The sequence below is a fragment of the Talpa occidentalis genome, unplaced genomic scaffold (assembly GCF_014898055.3).
Source record: "Talpa occidentalis isolate TD23 unplaced genomic scaffold, MPIMG_talOcc4v2.1 talOcc4.4, whole genome shotgun sequence".
NCBI classification, from domain to species: domain Eukaryota; kingdom Metazoa; phylum Chordata; class Mammalia; order Eulipotyphla; family Talpidae; genus Talpa; species Talpa occidentalis.
Window position 1 is genome coordinate 100,245,003 of NW_023604295.1, and position 11,941 is coordinate 100,256,943.

Below are 11,941 nucleotides of genomic sequence, written 5' to 3' on the forward strand. Positions count from 1 at the left end.
CCTATAACTCTTATATTTCCTTTCCTCATGGAGTCAGATAGTTCCCGAAGTCTTTCTTCATTCTTTTTCCTTCGTACTTCTCTTTCCTTTTCTGTTTTGGTTCTTTTTATTTCTGTGTCTTCAAGAGTACTTATTCGTTCTTCCATTTCATCTATTCTGCTTTCATTGCTTTTCCCAGAATTCTTTAGTTCTTCCATTAATTCTTTGATCTCCTGCATTTCTTTTACTTCCCTCTTTAGGGACTCAATTTCATTCTTCTGATCGTTGATTATTTTTCCCTTATCATTGTTTTCCTTTATGACTTCTGTCAGTTTTTTAATCACGGCAATTTTAAATTCTCTTTCTGGAAGGCTCAGAAGTTCTTCCAAGTTACTGTCGTTGCCATCTGGGGGCTGGTTTTCTTTTTGTGGTGTGCTTTTTCTCTGGAGAGTTGCTAGGTTGCGTGTGGTTCTTCTCCTCCCTACTGTCTGTTTTCTAATTTGCCGTATGCGTTGGGACACTGTGTAGTTGGGACTGGCCGGCATCTTGGGTGGGCTTCTCTGCTCCCCCCTGGTTCCTCCAGGAGTCATCTGTCAGTTTCAAGCAGTCTTTACTGGAGAAAGGTCCCTGTTCTAAAATGCCGATGTGGGGACACACTCCCCTGTGCGCCTGGTCTGCCCCGGCGGTGGGTTCCTGCTCCCCCTCTGGGCTTGGACTGCAGGCCAGAGGGGGTCTGGCGTGGGCGAACTTCCCCCGCTCACCTCTGGCTCCTGAGGAAGCCTTCTGCAGGTAGTCTTTACTGAAGAAATGTCCCTATTCTATAATGGTGATGTGGGACACACTCCCTGCGCGTCCGGTCTCAGGCACACTCTTCTGCGCGCCTGGTCTGCCCCGGCTGTGGGTGCTCGCTCTCCCTGTGGGCTCAGACTACTTGTTCGGAAGGGGCCCGGCGTGGGCTAACTCCCCAGCTGGCCACTAGCTCCTTCAGGAGCCTGTGCTGGCTTCAAGTCGCTAGGTGGCGCCAGAGATCTCTCCTGGAGCCCTTGGGGAGCTGATTTTCCACCCCGTGGGACAGGGAGCAGAGCAGGGATGGTAGGGTACACCTCAACGGCTTTGGGGTGCTGTGTCTGCCTTGTGCCCCACCGTCGTGGGGAACCCACGCCCCGAATTTCGTGCCCCGGGTCTCAGTTCCAAAGCCCTCAGTTCCAGGACGCGGGCTGTAGCCCAGATCAGTGGCGCAGGAATGGCGCCTTTTGAATCCCGCTCCCCTGCCTGGGCGCCTGGTTCCTGCTCACTCAGGGAGGGCCTCCGCGCGTCTCCCCGCAAGCCTAGGTCGTCTCCCCGCAAGCCTAGGTCGCAGGCGCGGGGACCTGGGCAGCTGCGATCCGATCCGCGCAATCCGCGCCGCTTTCCCCGCGCAATCCCGCTCCGCGTCTGTTTTTCCGGCGCGCCGCTATCCGCGCAGGCTTACCGGGCGGCCGGGGCTGTGTGCTGGGGCTGGTCTCCCCCTGGGCGGGGCTCTCTTCAATGGCGCCCGGAGCTCACCTCCGCGGCGGATCCTGCGGGGGTTCTCCACAGCTCCCTTTCACGGGGTGTGGTGGCTGAAATAGTTCCTTTCCACTCCCAGTCCCGCTTGCTGCGTCCTTTGTTCTTGTGGGTCGTTTTGGTTTGTTGTTTCCTCCTCTCTGCCGGTCGGAGAGTGCCGCCTCTGTGGGCGGGGGAGGGGAGCAGGGTTCTGCGCTTCCCTCCCTTCTGGTCCTCTTTTATGGCCACTTTCTTCTTCGGGCAGTTTGCTGGCGTCACCCGTTTATCTTCTGTGTCCCGGTTCTCACTGGGACCTGCCGCTTTTCCTCCCTATTCACTTTTTTTAATGGGAGATCTTACTCGCAGCGTCTCCTCGCCGCCATGTTGCTCCGCCCCCTAACAGTCTAGTTTTAAATGTCAATGTTTATAAAGTACCAGAAAGTGTATCTTTTGCAATGATTAAACTTATAAAAAAAAAAATTTAAGGTCAACTTAAAACTATGCAAGGGAATATGTTGTTTTCAAATAACTTTAGGGAACAAATGAGCAAAAATATTTGAAGACCACTGAGTTAAGATGCTGCAAATCAAGTTGATTTTTGTGTTTTTACTTTTTAATTAATTCTCTTTTTTTGAAAGATAAATTTATTTATTTATACAAGTACTGGGTACAGTCAGAAGCGTGGGAGGGTGAGAGAATTCACCAGAGCCAAAGCAGGGAACAGAACAGCCAGACCGACAAAATACACTGCTGAGGGGAGCAGCGGGCAAGACAGGAGAGGTCTGTCCCATGTGGGACCCTCGCCAGCAGCCGGGGATCGAACCGGCGCTGCAGAGGCTGCGGGCAGCTTCACAGCCCAGCGCTCAACCGCTGCACCACAAGGGGAGGCCCTAATTAATTATTTTAAATGAAATAACTTTTTCTTACATCCTTGTTAATTTTTTGACATCATAAGATTTTTCCCTTCTGGTGTGGTCACGGTAATTCTTCTACCACCAAAGCACGCATAGTCAATCACGATAGTCCATTGTTCTCTTCCCAGTCAACCTGTTTACACCACTCACCATCCACTCTCCACTCATTCCCTTCTTGGATGCCTCATATCTATGGTTGGCTTTTAAGGTTTGTCTTTTTCTCATCTTTTGTTTGTTTTTTTCTATGTTCTACATGTAAGTGAAATCATTCAGTAGCTATATTTTTCCTTTGACTTATTTCACTGAGCACGATCCCTTCCAGCTACCTCCATGTTGTTGCAAATGACATGAGTTTATCTTTTTTTCATCATTGAGTAGTATTCTTTTGTGTACATATACCACATCTTGATACATTCATCTGTTGTGGGGAATTTAGTTTATTTCCATATCTTGACTGTTGTAAATAGTATTATAAAAAACTTTGTTTTGTTTTAAGTTAACCAGGACCACCATCACCAAAAAAAGATTCCTGGTTCTAATAAATGCTTCTTACTCCTGAGTATAAACTTAGCAGAGTCAATAAAGCTGTCTCTGCTCATTTCAAATTCCAGCTTCATATTTGGCCAGCCACCTCCCTTTTCCCTCACTTTCTACTTTGCCTGCTTCTCAGCTCCAAACAGGAGCCATATGGAATCTTTGCAACTTCCCCAAGCCATCATAACATTTCTCTCAAAAAAACTCTATAAAGAGTCTTACTCTTTATAGATAAATTGTTTTGAAGTGATGCTTTAAGGCATGTACTTGCAGGAATTGAATATGCAAGCTTAATGAGTTTAATTGGAGGAGTGTTTCTTTTAAGATCACAAAATAACTGCTATTTGAAGTGTGATTTAGTAATTGGTAATACAGATTTAAATATTTAAAGCATTTGAATTGTGTTTTAAAGCTTCTAAGAAAGTGCTCTTGGAATGTGGAAAAGAGATTGTCTTCTACCGGTGAGGCATCTTTAAACAGAGCTAACACTTGAGTTAGCACCTTAAAATTGGGATCACTTTTCCCATTCCAAATTATGAGTTCCTTTAACATACAATAGTAGAGTGACCAACCAACCTTATTAGCCTGGGGCTATCCTGGTTTTAACACTAAAAGTGCCCTCATGCCAAGGAAACACCTTTGTCCTGGGCAAACTGATATGGTCCATTACAGTTATGAATAAGAAAATTGTGGGAGAGTACCCCAGTTCTTGTATAAATAAATAAATCTTTAAAAAAAGGAAAAGAAAATTGTGGGAGAGATTCTCTGTTGGATGAAAAAAGAAAACTGAGGGGAGAGGACGTAAGGGCATTCCAGGCAGAAGGAGAAGCTCTAGAAAACACCCTAAGGTATGAAATTTTATGGTGCTTTGGGGGAGTTGCAAAGATTCTGTATGGCTCCTATTTGGAGCTATGTAATTTTTGAGAGAAATGTTATAAATTTCCTGAGAATGCCTGAATGTGTGCTTGGGAAGGTGGGAAACAGAAGGTTGGCGCTAACCCTTAGGAAAGTCTCCAGAATTTCCCCAGGTCAGAATGTCATCAGGAACAGAGAAATCATTGAGATATGTTACCTGACTGAGCTTCAGTGCACAATCTGTACAGTAAGCATAGTAACAACTATTTTATTATTGAATTATTGAAAGAATTAAAGAGGCAGTGTAACAACTTGGTTGAGAACATAGATTCTAGAGTTAGGCAACCTAGGTTTGAATTTTGTCTAGCTGTGTGACCTTGGGTGATTCATTTAATGCCTCCATACCTCAATTTCCTTATCTGTAAAATGGGGATAATAATAGAAGTTACTTCATAGACTTGTGAGGATTAAATGAATTCATATGTGTAAAATGCTTAGAACAGTGCTTGAATACATAGCAAGGAATATATAAATGTTTGTCAAATACGTGCATATAAAGTGTTTGAAGTATTAATAGGCACCTGCAAAATAGAAGCTATTATCTCATTTATAGGCATTATTTCTTAGTTGGAATCTCTAAACTTTCAGAGAATAATTGGATTTAACAAATTGCTGAACCATGAGAATGGATTTATTAACTCACTACTAAGAGTTCTTTGTTCAAATTATTTAGGGCTCATTGAGAAAAAGACTGTGAGAGGACAGATTTTTTTTTTTTTTTTGCATTGATAAGAAAATCTGAAAATTGACAACAGAATTAATTTAAATAAATTGTTTCATAGTAGCAAGGGAATCATTCTTGAGGTTTTCATGGCAAGTATTTTATTTCCTCCCTTGTTCTGCTTGCCTGGGAAGGGTGGCCAGTGTGTCTAGCATGGTCAGAGCCCAGGTCAGCAGCCGTCTTCCTCAGCAGGGGTCCTCTTGGTACACAGGACTGTGAAGCCAATTTTAGGTAACCAAGGTAACAAAGGGAGCTTCTAGAAAATTTTCCAAATGAAACATTCATTCAGGGCATCAAGAGACATGTTCTGGGAGGAGGATGGAAGGGATAGAGGACAAAAGTGTACTGTCCCTGATCCTAGTAAGTTCACACGTCTGTTGAAGAGAAAGAACGTAAAAACATCATTGCTTGATTTTTTCCTCACTCTAAAAAGATGCTTTAAGAAAAGACATTTTTAAACTTCTGAAATTAGATGTGTCAGTGGATGATACACATTAAATGGTATTTAACATTTTGGCTCCCTGACCCAGATAATTATTATTAAACTATTTTTAACCTAAAATATTCTTACAATCTATAGCTTTTTGGGACTGAAGAAATTTGCTATTTTAGTGTGCCCCATGCTATGGCAGAAGCAAGTACAAAGGACAGAAGGAGCCAAGCAATGAGGGGAGAGGGCAAGCAGCATGAATATTGTGACCCTCTTGAGAATGCTTTTTGAAAATTCTGCCTTGGTTCTGAAGTGTTTGGATACAGAAAAACATACAGGACTCAGGATTTTACCAAAGATTGCAAATCAAATTCTCTCTCTTCAACCTCTCTCTCTCAAGTGAACATAGCACACCAACCTTACCTTATGACACACAGATGACAGAAAGATAATGGAAACAACACTTGGTGGTGACAAGGTTGGTACCCATCCATGGTCAGCCAAAGAGTGTGCAGTCCTGGCCCTTCAGCCATATGTACAGGCAGTGAGAAGCAGACAGGGTTGAGAGGACTCTGTATGTAGCATCAGTTTTTAGCATGGCTACTCCAGGGGTACCGCCAGTGGAATAAGGAACTCTATAACTGGGACCCTACACATACAGTGTAGTGACTGCACGCCCCTCCTGCTGGACTGGAGTCTTAGTACTATTCAAAAACCAAGAAAGCGAACACTTTTATAGCCCTTCCTATATAAAAACTCTTAGACTGTTCTTTTATCTACTCCATACAACTTTATGGGCAGCTACTACTACTATTTCTATTTTACAAATGAGGAAATGAAGGCATAGACAGGTAAAGCAATCCCACACTCTGTAAGGAGCTGAGATTTGAACCTGGTCTAACTTTAGAGTCCATGCTCTTTACCCTCTGCTGCCTCTTGGCCTTTCTGTTAGACAAACTCACATGAGGATCCAGAAATATACAGAGATAGCTTTTTACTCTGCCTTTAATGGTATAGTCCTACCCTTAGAGAGTGGCGAGCAGTGAGAAAATGGAGACAGTGCGAAAGACTTTCGTTGAACTTCAGTGTCTAGACATTTCCACTGGTATGGGATCAGGCGGAGCCAGGGGTTGACTCTCAACAGTCTATGTGACCAACTCCTAGTAGAATGAAAAGAAACTTCTTCTCTTTGTACCCTTTCCAGTTCTCTATTCACAATCCCTTCATCCATTTTCCCAGAGACCATCAAGGGCCAGGAATGTAAGTTAAATAGGAAATAAAGAAGAGATGTTCAAATAAAAGAAAAAATTGAAACCTTGCCTGCAGGCAAGGCATCTGAAGACAGAATTTGGACAGGGGAAGTTGTCAGTTTGCAATCCCTAGTCTATTTCTTTGTTACCCACTCACAGGACTGTGGCCTGATATCTTATTGGTGCTCTGCCTCCAGGGAAATGGAAACTAGTCATTCTGCCCCATCTTAACCCATTGTGGGCTAGACCAGAGGAGCCTTCATAGATATGAGTCTTGGAGGATGAGTAATAGTTTGCAAAGGAAATACATCGGATTCTAAGTAGAAAGAAATAGTAATTTTAAAAAAGGCTAAGAAACAGAAAGCTTGAGAGACATTTTGAGGATCTGTGGGTAAATTGTATGTCACTGGAGAATATGGACATCAGATGAGTTTGGAGAGGGAGGCATGGCCAGGTTTCCGCAGGACTCTGGCAGCAAGAGAAGAGACTTAGCCTTTCTTTGGAGTCAGTTGAGAGAACCTCCGAGATTTTAAGGTAAAAAATAAGATGCTCTATTTTTTTTTAAAGTTTCATTTATTTATTAATACAAGCACTGGCTACAGTCAGAAGCGCGGGAGGTTGAGAGAACTCACCAGAGCCAGAGTGGAGAGCAAAACAAGCAGAGTGATGAAATACACTACCGAGGGGAGCCGCGGGCGGCAGGAGAGGTCTGCGAGCCATGTGGGACCCTTGCTGGCAGCCGGGGATCGAACCGGTGCTGCAGAGGCTGCGGGCAGCTTCGCAACCCAGCGCTCAACCACTACGCCACCAGGGAGGCCCAAGATGCTCTAATTTTTATTTAGAACTTTCACCCTGATGGCTGCAAGAAGGTAAGCAGAGCCAGTGGGGAGTGGCAAACAGGCCAGGATGCTTCCTTCAAAGCAGATGCTCTAGGGATAGAGTGCAGAGGTTCTAGGATATTTAATTTGTAAAATGATAGTGTTTAGTGGTAGGGGAGGCAAGGGAAGAGAAAATTGCAGAGTACATAATGTTAGGACTGTTTCAGCAAGAAACCAGATTAAAATACTGCTCTTGAGTTTCTTAGTTACAGTTCTGTATCATTTTGAGTTAAACTTGTCCTTGAGTTGTATCAATCTACTCTGAGCAAATCCCTATAACCCTTTTTTAAAAAATTTATTTTTTATGCATATAAGAACTGGGGTACAGGCCAGAGGTGTGGGAGGTGAAAGGATTCACCAGAGACGGAGTGAGGTGCAGAACAGGCAAATTGACAAAAATACATTGCTGAGGGGTGCAGTGGGCAAGACAGGAGAGGTCTGCTGCACCGTGTGGGTAGCAACCTGGCCCGGGATAGAACTTGTGCTGCTGTGACTTAACCCCTTGCACCACCAGGGAGGGCCCCCATAACTGTTTCTAAAGCTCAATTTGTTCTAGTCCATTTGTGAAATTGAGATATCTAGTAGAAGAAATGCAGAACTTATTTAAGAGGTAGCACATCTAGTAACAAGGCAATGGCAGGTGGGCATGTAAACTATGGTGGTTCCCGGTTCCTGGTTCCTAGTCCTTTCTCTCTCTCTCTCTCTCTCTCTCTCTCTCTCTCTCTCTCTCTCTCTCTCTCTCTCCCTCTCCCTCTCCCTCTCTCTCTCTCTCTTTCTCTCCCTCTCTCCCCCTCCCTTTCTCCCTCTCTCTCTTCCTCTGATTCCATTTGGCACTTCTCTTCAGTTTTCCACTCTTTGTTTTGTTAACTTTCACCTTTTTTATTGTAGGAGAACTTGGGTGTGTGTGTGAGGGGTGTTGAGAGGATTTACCAGAGACAGAGTGGGGAGCAGAACAGGTGGATCTACAGAAATACACTGCTGAGGGGGGCAGTGGGGGAGACAGAAGAGGTCTGTTGCACTATGTGGGTTAGCTCCCTGGCCAGGAATCGAACTCAGGCCAGTGAGGTGATAGTGCTAAGACTTAAGACTTAACCCTTAGGCCACAAGGGAGGCCTTAGTCTTCCACTCTTTAATTGACTGGATCCTATCTTTTTTTTTATTAATTTTTTTTTTAACATCGTTGTTCTTTTTTTTTTTTTTTCTTTTTTAAAGGTTAACAAAAGGTTTATTTACAAGGGAAGAGGAATGAGGAAGTGTACAACTCAGGGAGAAAAGAGGGAGATAAATTCTTTTTTTTTTTTTAAAGATTTATTTATTTATTTATACAAGCACTGGGTACAGTCAGAGGCACGGGAGGGTGAGAGAATTCACCAGAGCCAGAACGGAGAGCAGAACAGGCAGAGTGAAGAAGTACACTGCCGAGGAGAGCAGCTGGCCGCAGGAGAGGTCCGCACACCATGTGGGACCCTCGCCCAGCAGCCGGGGATAGAACCGGCGCTGCAGAGACTGTGGGCAGCTTCGCAACCCAGCGCTCAACTGCTGCGCTACCGGGGAGGCCCAGGGAGATAAATTCTTAAATGTGTCCTACCCATTCCCCCAACCTGGAATCCCAAATGACCCACTGAGACCAAACCTGCCTGGCCAAGAGCACAAGCCAAGTGCCCCCAGACCCCACTAACAAGGCTGGTTTTTATTTACAAACAGAGAAAATGGCTGCTTAACTCCACCCTTAGGTCCTCGCAACCTCCCTTTGAGGATCCTGGAATTTGTAGTTCCCGGTGTCTTGATAGAGTGGAGGTGGCATCCACAAAGCCTGTATGGAATTAGCTCAGGACATCCTTTCCCCCTAACAATTACCCCCTTGCCACAATTTCCATCGTGTTGAAGATCAAATGTATGGATGCTGGGGTAGAGTCTCAGATGAAAATTTTTCTCAGGGTTCCCATTGGAAAGCAAACTAGTCTCTCCAGGTATTGTCCATTGTGGAAAGCAAAAGTCCTCCATTCCTGGGAAATAGTTTATCAGTCCAAGCCAAAAAAAGAAAAACCAAACAAACAAACAAAAAAACATCTGGAGGCGCTAGCCAAAACAAAACAGCAAAGATATCAAATCACAGGAGAAGTATTAAAATTGATTCAACTTATGCAAAAGCAGGTTCTCTCAACCTTGATCCCAAATTGTTTCAACAGCATAGCAAAAGTCTACAAACCAAATCTACTTTTAAACCGTATTACCTATTTTGCCTAAAATCACAGGGCAGAATAACTAAACAGCAATTTTAGCTGGCTTTGTTGGAATACTCCGTAAAGGATCAGAGCGAACTCTTGACATCCGGCCCGTGTAGGCTTCAAGAACAAAGTTGGTCTCATCAGACTCCATCTGGGCTTCCTCTTCTTGAGGAATACTTTTTTTTTTTTTTAAAGATTTATTTTATTTATACAAGAACCGGGGTACAGGCTTTTTTTTTTTCCGGGTTATCCAGTCCTGCCCATGGAGGCAGATTCCTCACCTCCCTTGGAGGTCTCTGGAACTTAAGGACAAAGCAACAGATTCTCCTCTTCTTGGTTCAGCTCTGTTTCAACTTCCTGGAAGATTCCATTCAAAGCCACACAATGACACTCATGTCCAATTATTTTAGTTTAAACAGACAAAATCCTTATGGAAGCTATGCAAAATTATGACTGGATCCTATCTAATCAATGCCCTGAAAGGGCAGAAAGATCTCTTATCAGGGGGACTCCATAAGTCTAGATATAGGACAATTATCAGGAGAGAAAAAGCAGATGGGTAACAGGGAAACTGTTCGTTGACTCAAGGTCACACTGGGGAGAAGTTTTTTAGGGTAAAAGGAGAGAGGAGGGAGAGAGAAAGAGAGAGAGACAGAGACAGAGAAAGACAGAAAGGGAAGGGAAGGGAGGGTGGAAGGAAAAGAGGAAGGAAGGAAGGAAGAGAGGAAGGAAGGAAAGAAGGAAACTTTAATTTTAACTGTAGGGTTGCAAATCCAATTGCTTACAGCAAGATGGCCTGGGGAAGAGAGTGCACCCTGGACCATGTATGTCTCATCTAAAAGGGAAGTTCCTACTCAGGTCCAGCCAACACCATGTGGGAACATGGGGCCAAGAAAAGATGCCAACTTTTCAAGACTGGCAGGGATCGAACCGGCGCTGCAGAGACTGCGGAAGCTTAGAGATTTATGAACAATCTTCAGATTATGGGGTGTAGACAATTAATCCAAAGTCTGAAAACACTGAGCTTACTGTGGACCAGACTGGCCCAGCAGTTACCAATTTGCAACCTCTGTTCTGAAACTTGAACATTAAGCTCTGACATCTAGCTCTCAACAATGTAGAGCTAGAGCAGGAAAAAAAATGCTAGAGCTATTAGAAAAGCAAATAGGTTCATTGGCACCAAGGGGTCATTGTTCCAATTACATAGATGGGAAAACTGAGGCTTGAGTAGAAAAATGCCCAAGACCACACAGTTTCAGGCAGCAGGTGGCTCTTGAAGCAAGAATAGAGACTCAAGTCTGGCTCTTGAGAAATAGCTTTCAATGGGCCTGACTGGTATTTGCTCCTCTCCCCTCCATCTCCCTTCTGTTTTCCATTTTTACCCGGTCCCTAGTTTGTGCTTTCTAATTTGCAGCATGACTGATACATATGCCCTCTTTTGAACTCTGAATTCTCTCCCACTGGACCCCTAGGTACTTTCCTAGGCTTGGTTGGGTGTCTCTGTACCAATTCTTGGCCTGGACCTGGTGCTATTTCTGAGTCTGCTGGCAAAGTCCCACCCACTGACTTCTTGCTGAGCCTGTCTGAGTCCCACCTGTGCTCCCTGTGACGCATAGCTAGCAAGGGGCAAAAATAGGGTTTGATCTCAGTCTGTCTGAGTCCTGTGTTCTGTTTACACAGACACACATTAACCAAGCCTTCACCTCCCTACAGAAACAAAAGGCAAGTTTGAATGTCATTTCCCCTTAAAAGCAGACTGTAGATCTGAACAGACTCAGAAGGGGAGGTGGCGGGGGGGGGGGGGGGGGGGGGGGGGGGGGGGGTGGCAGAGAGGAGGGAAAGGAGGAGAATAGAGAAAGGGGGGAGTGTGGTGTCGGGAAAACTATCCTATAATGTGAAAAAATAAATGAGTGTTTAAAAAGAGGAATTTAAAAAAATTTTGAATGTCATTGTGTGTATGTGAACTACAAAGTGAGTTTCACGTGCTTTTCAATTTTGTTCTCTCTTGTCATTTTTTGCCAATGGTCAGGACCAGCTTATCCACTAGGCATAGCAAACACAGTGTCTAGGGTCCACAATACTTTTTTTTAAAAAAAGATTTATTTTTTATACAAGAACCGGGGTACAGGCCAGATGAGTGGGAGCGTAACAGGATTCACCAGAAACAGAGCGGGGAACAGAACATGCAGATTGATGAAATACACTGCTGAGGGGAGCAGCGGGCGAGACAGGAGAGGTCTGCTCACCATGTGGGTTGCTCCGAGGCCGGCAGGGATCCAACGGGCGCTGCAGAGACCGTGGATAGCTTCACAGCGCTGTGCTCAACCGCCTGCGCCACCAGGGAGGCCCCTGGTCCACAATATTTTTAAGGACCCAAGAAAATATTTTCATGTATTTTCTTTAAAAATCAGAATTAAAAAATCAATATAATAGTGAGTACATAAAAATAAATCCATGTACCTAATTCCACTGAATTATACAGATAAAAATAGCTAACATGGTCAATTTTATGCTGTGTATATTTTATCACAGTAAAAAGGTGAATCCAGCCAGGATTATACTCACCTT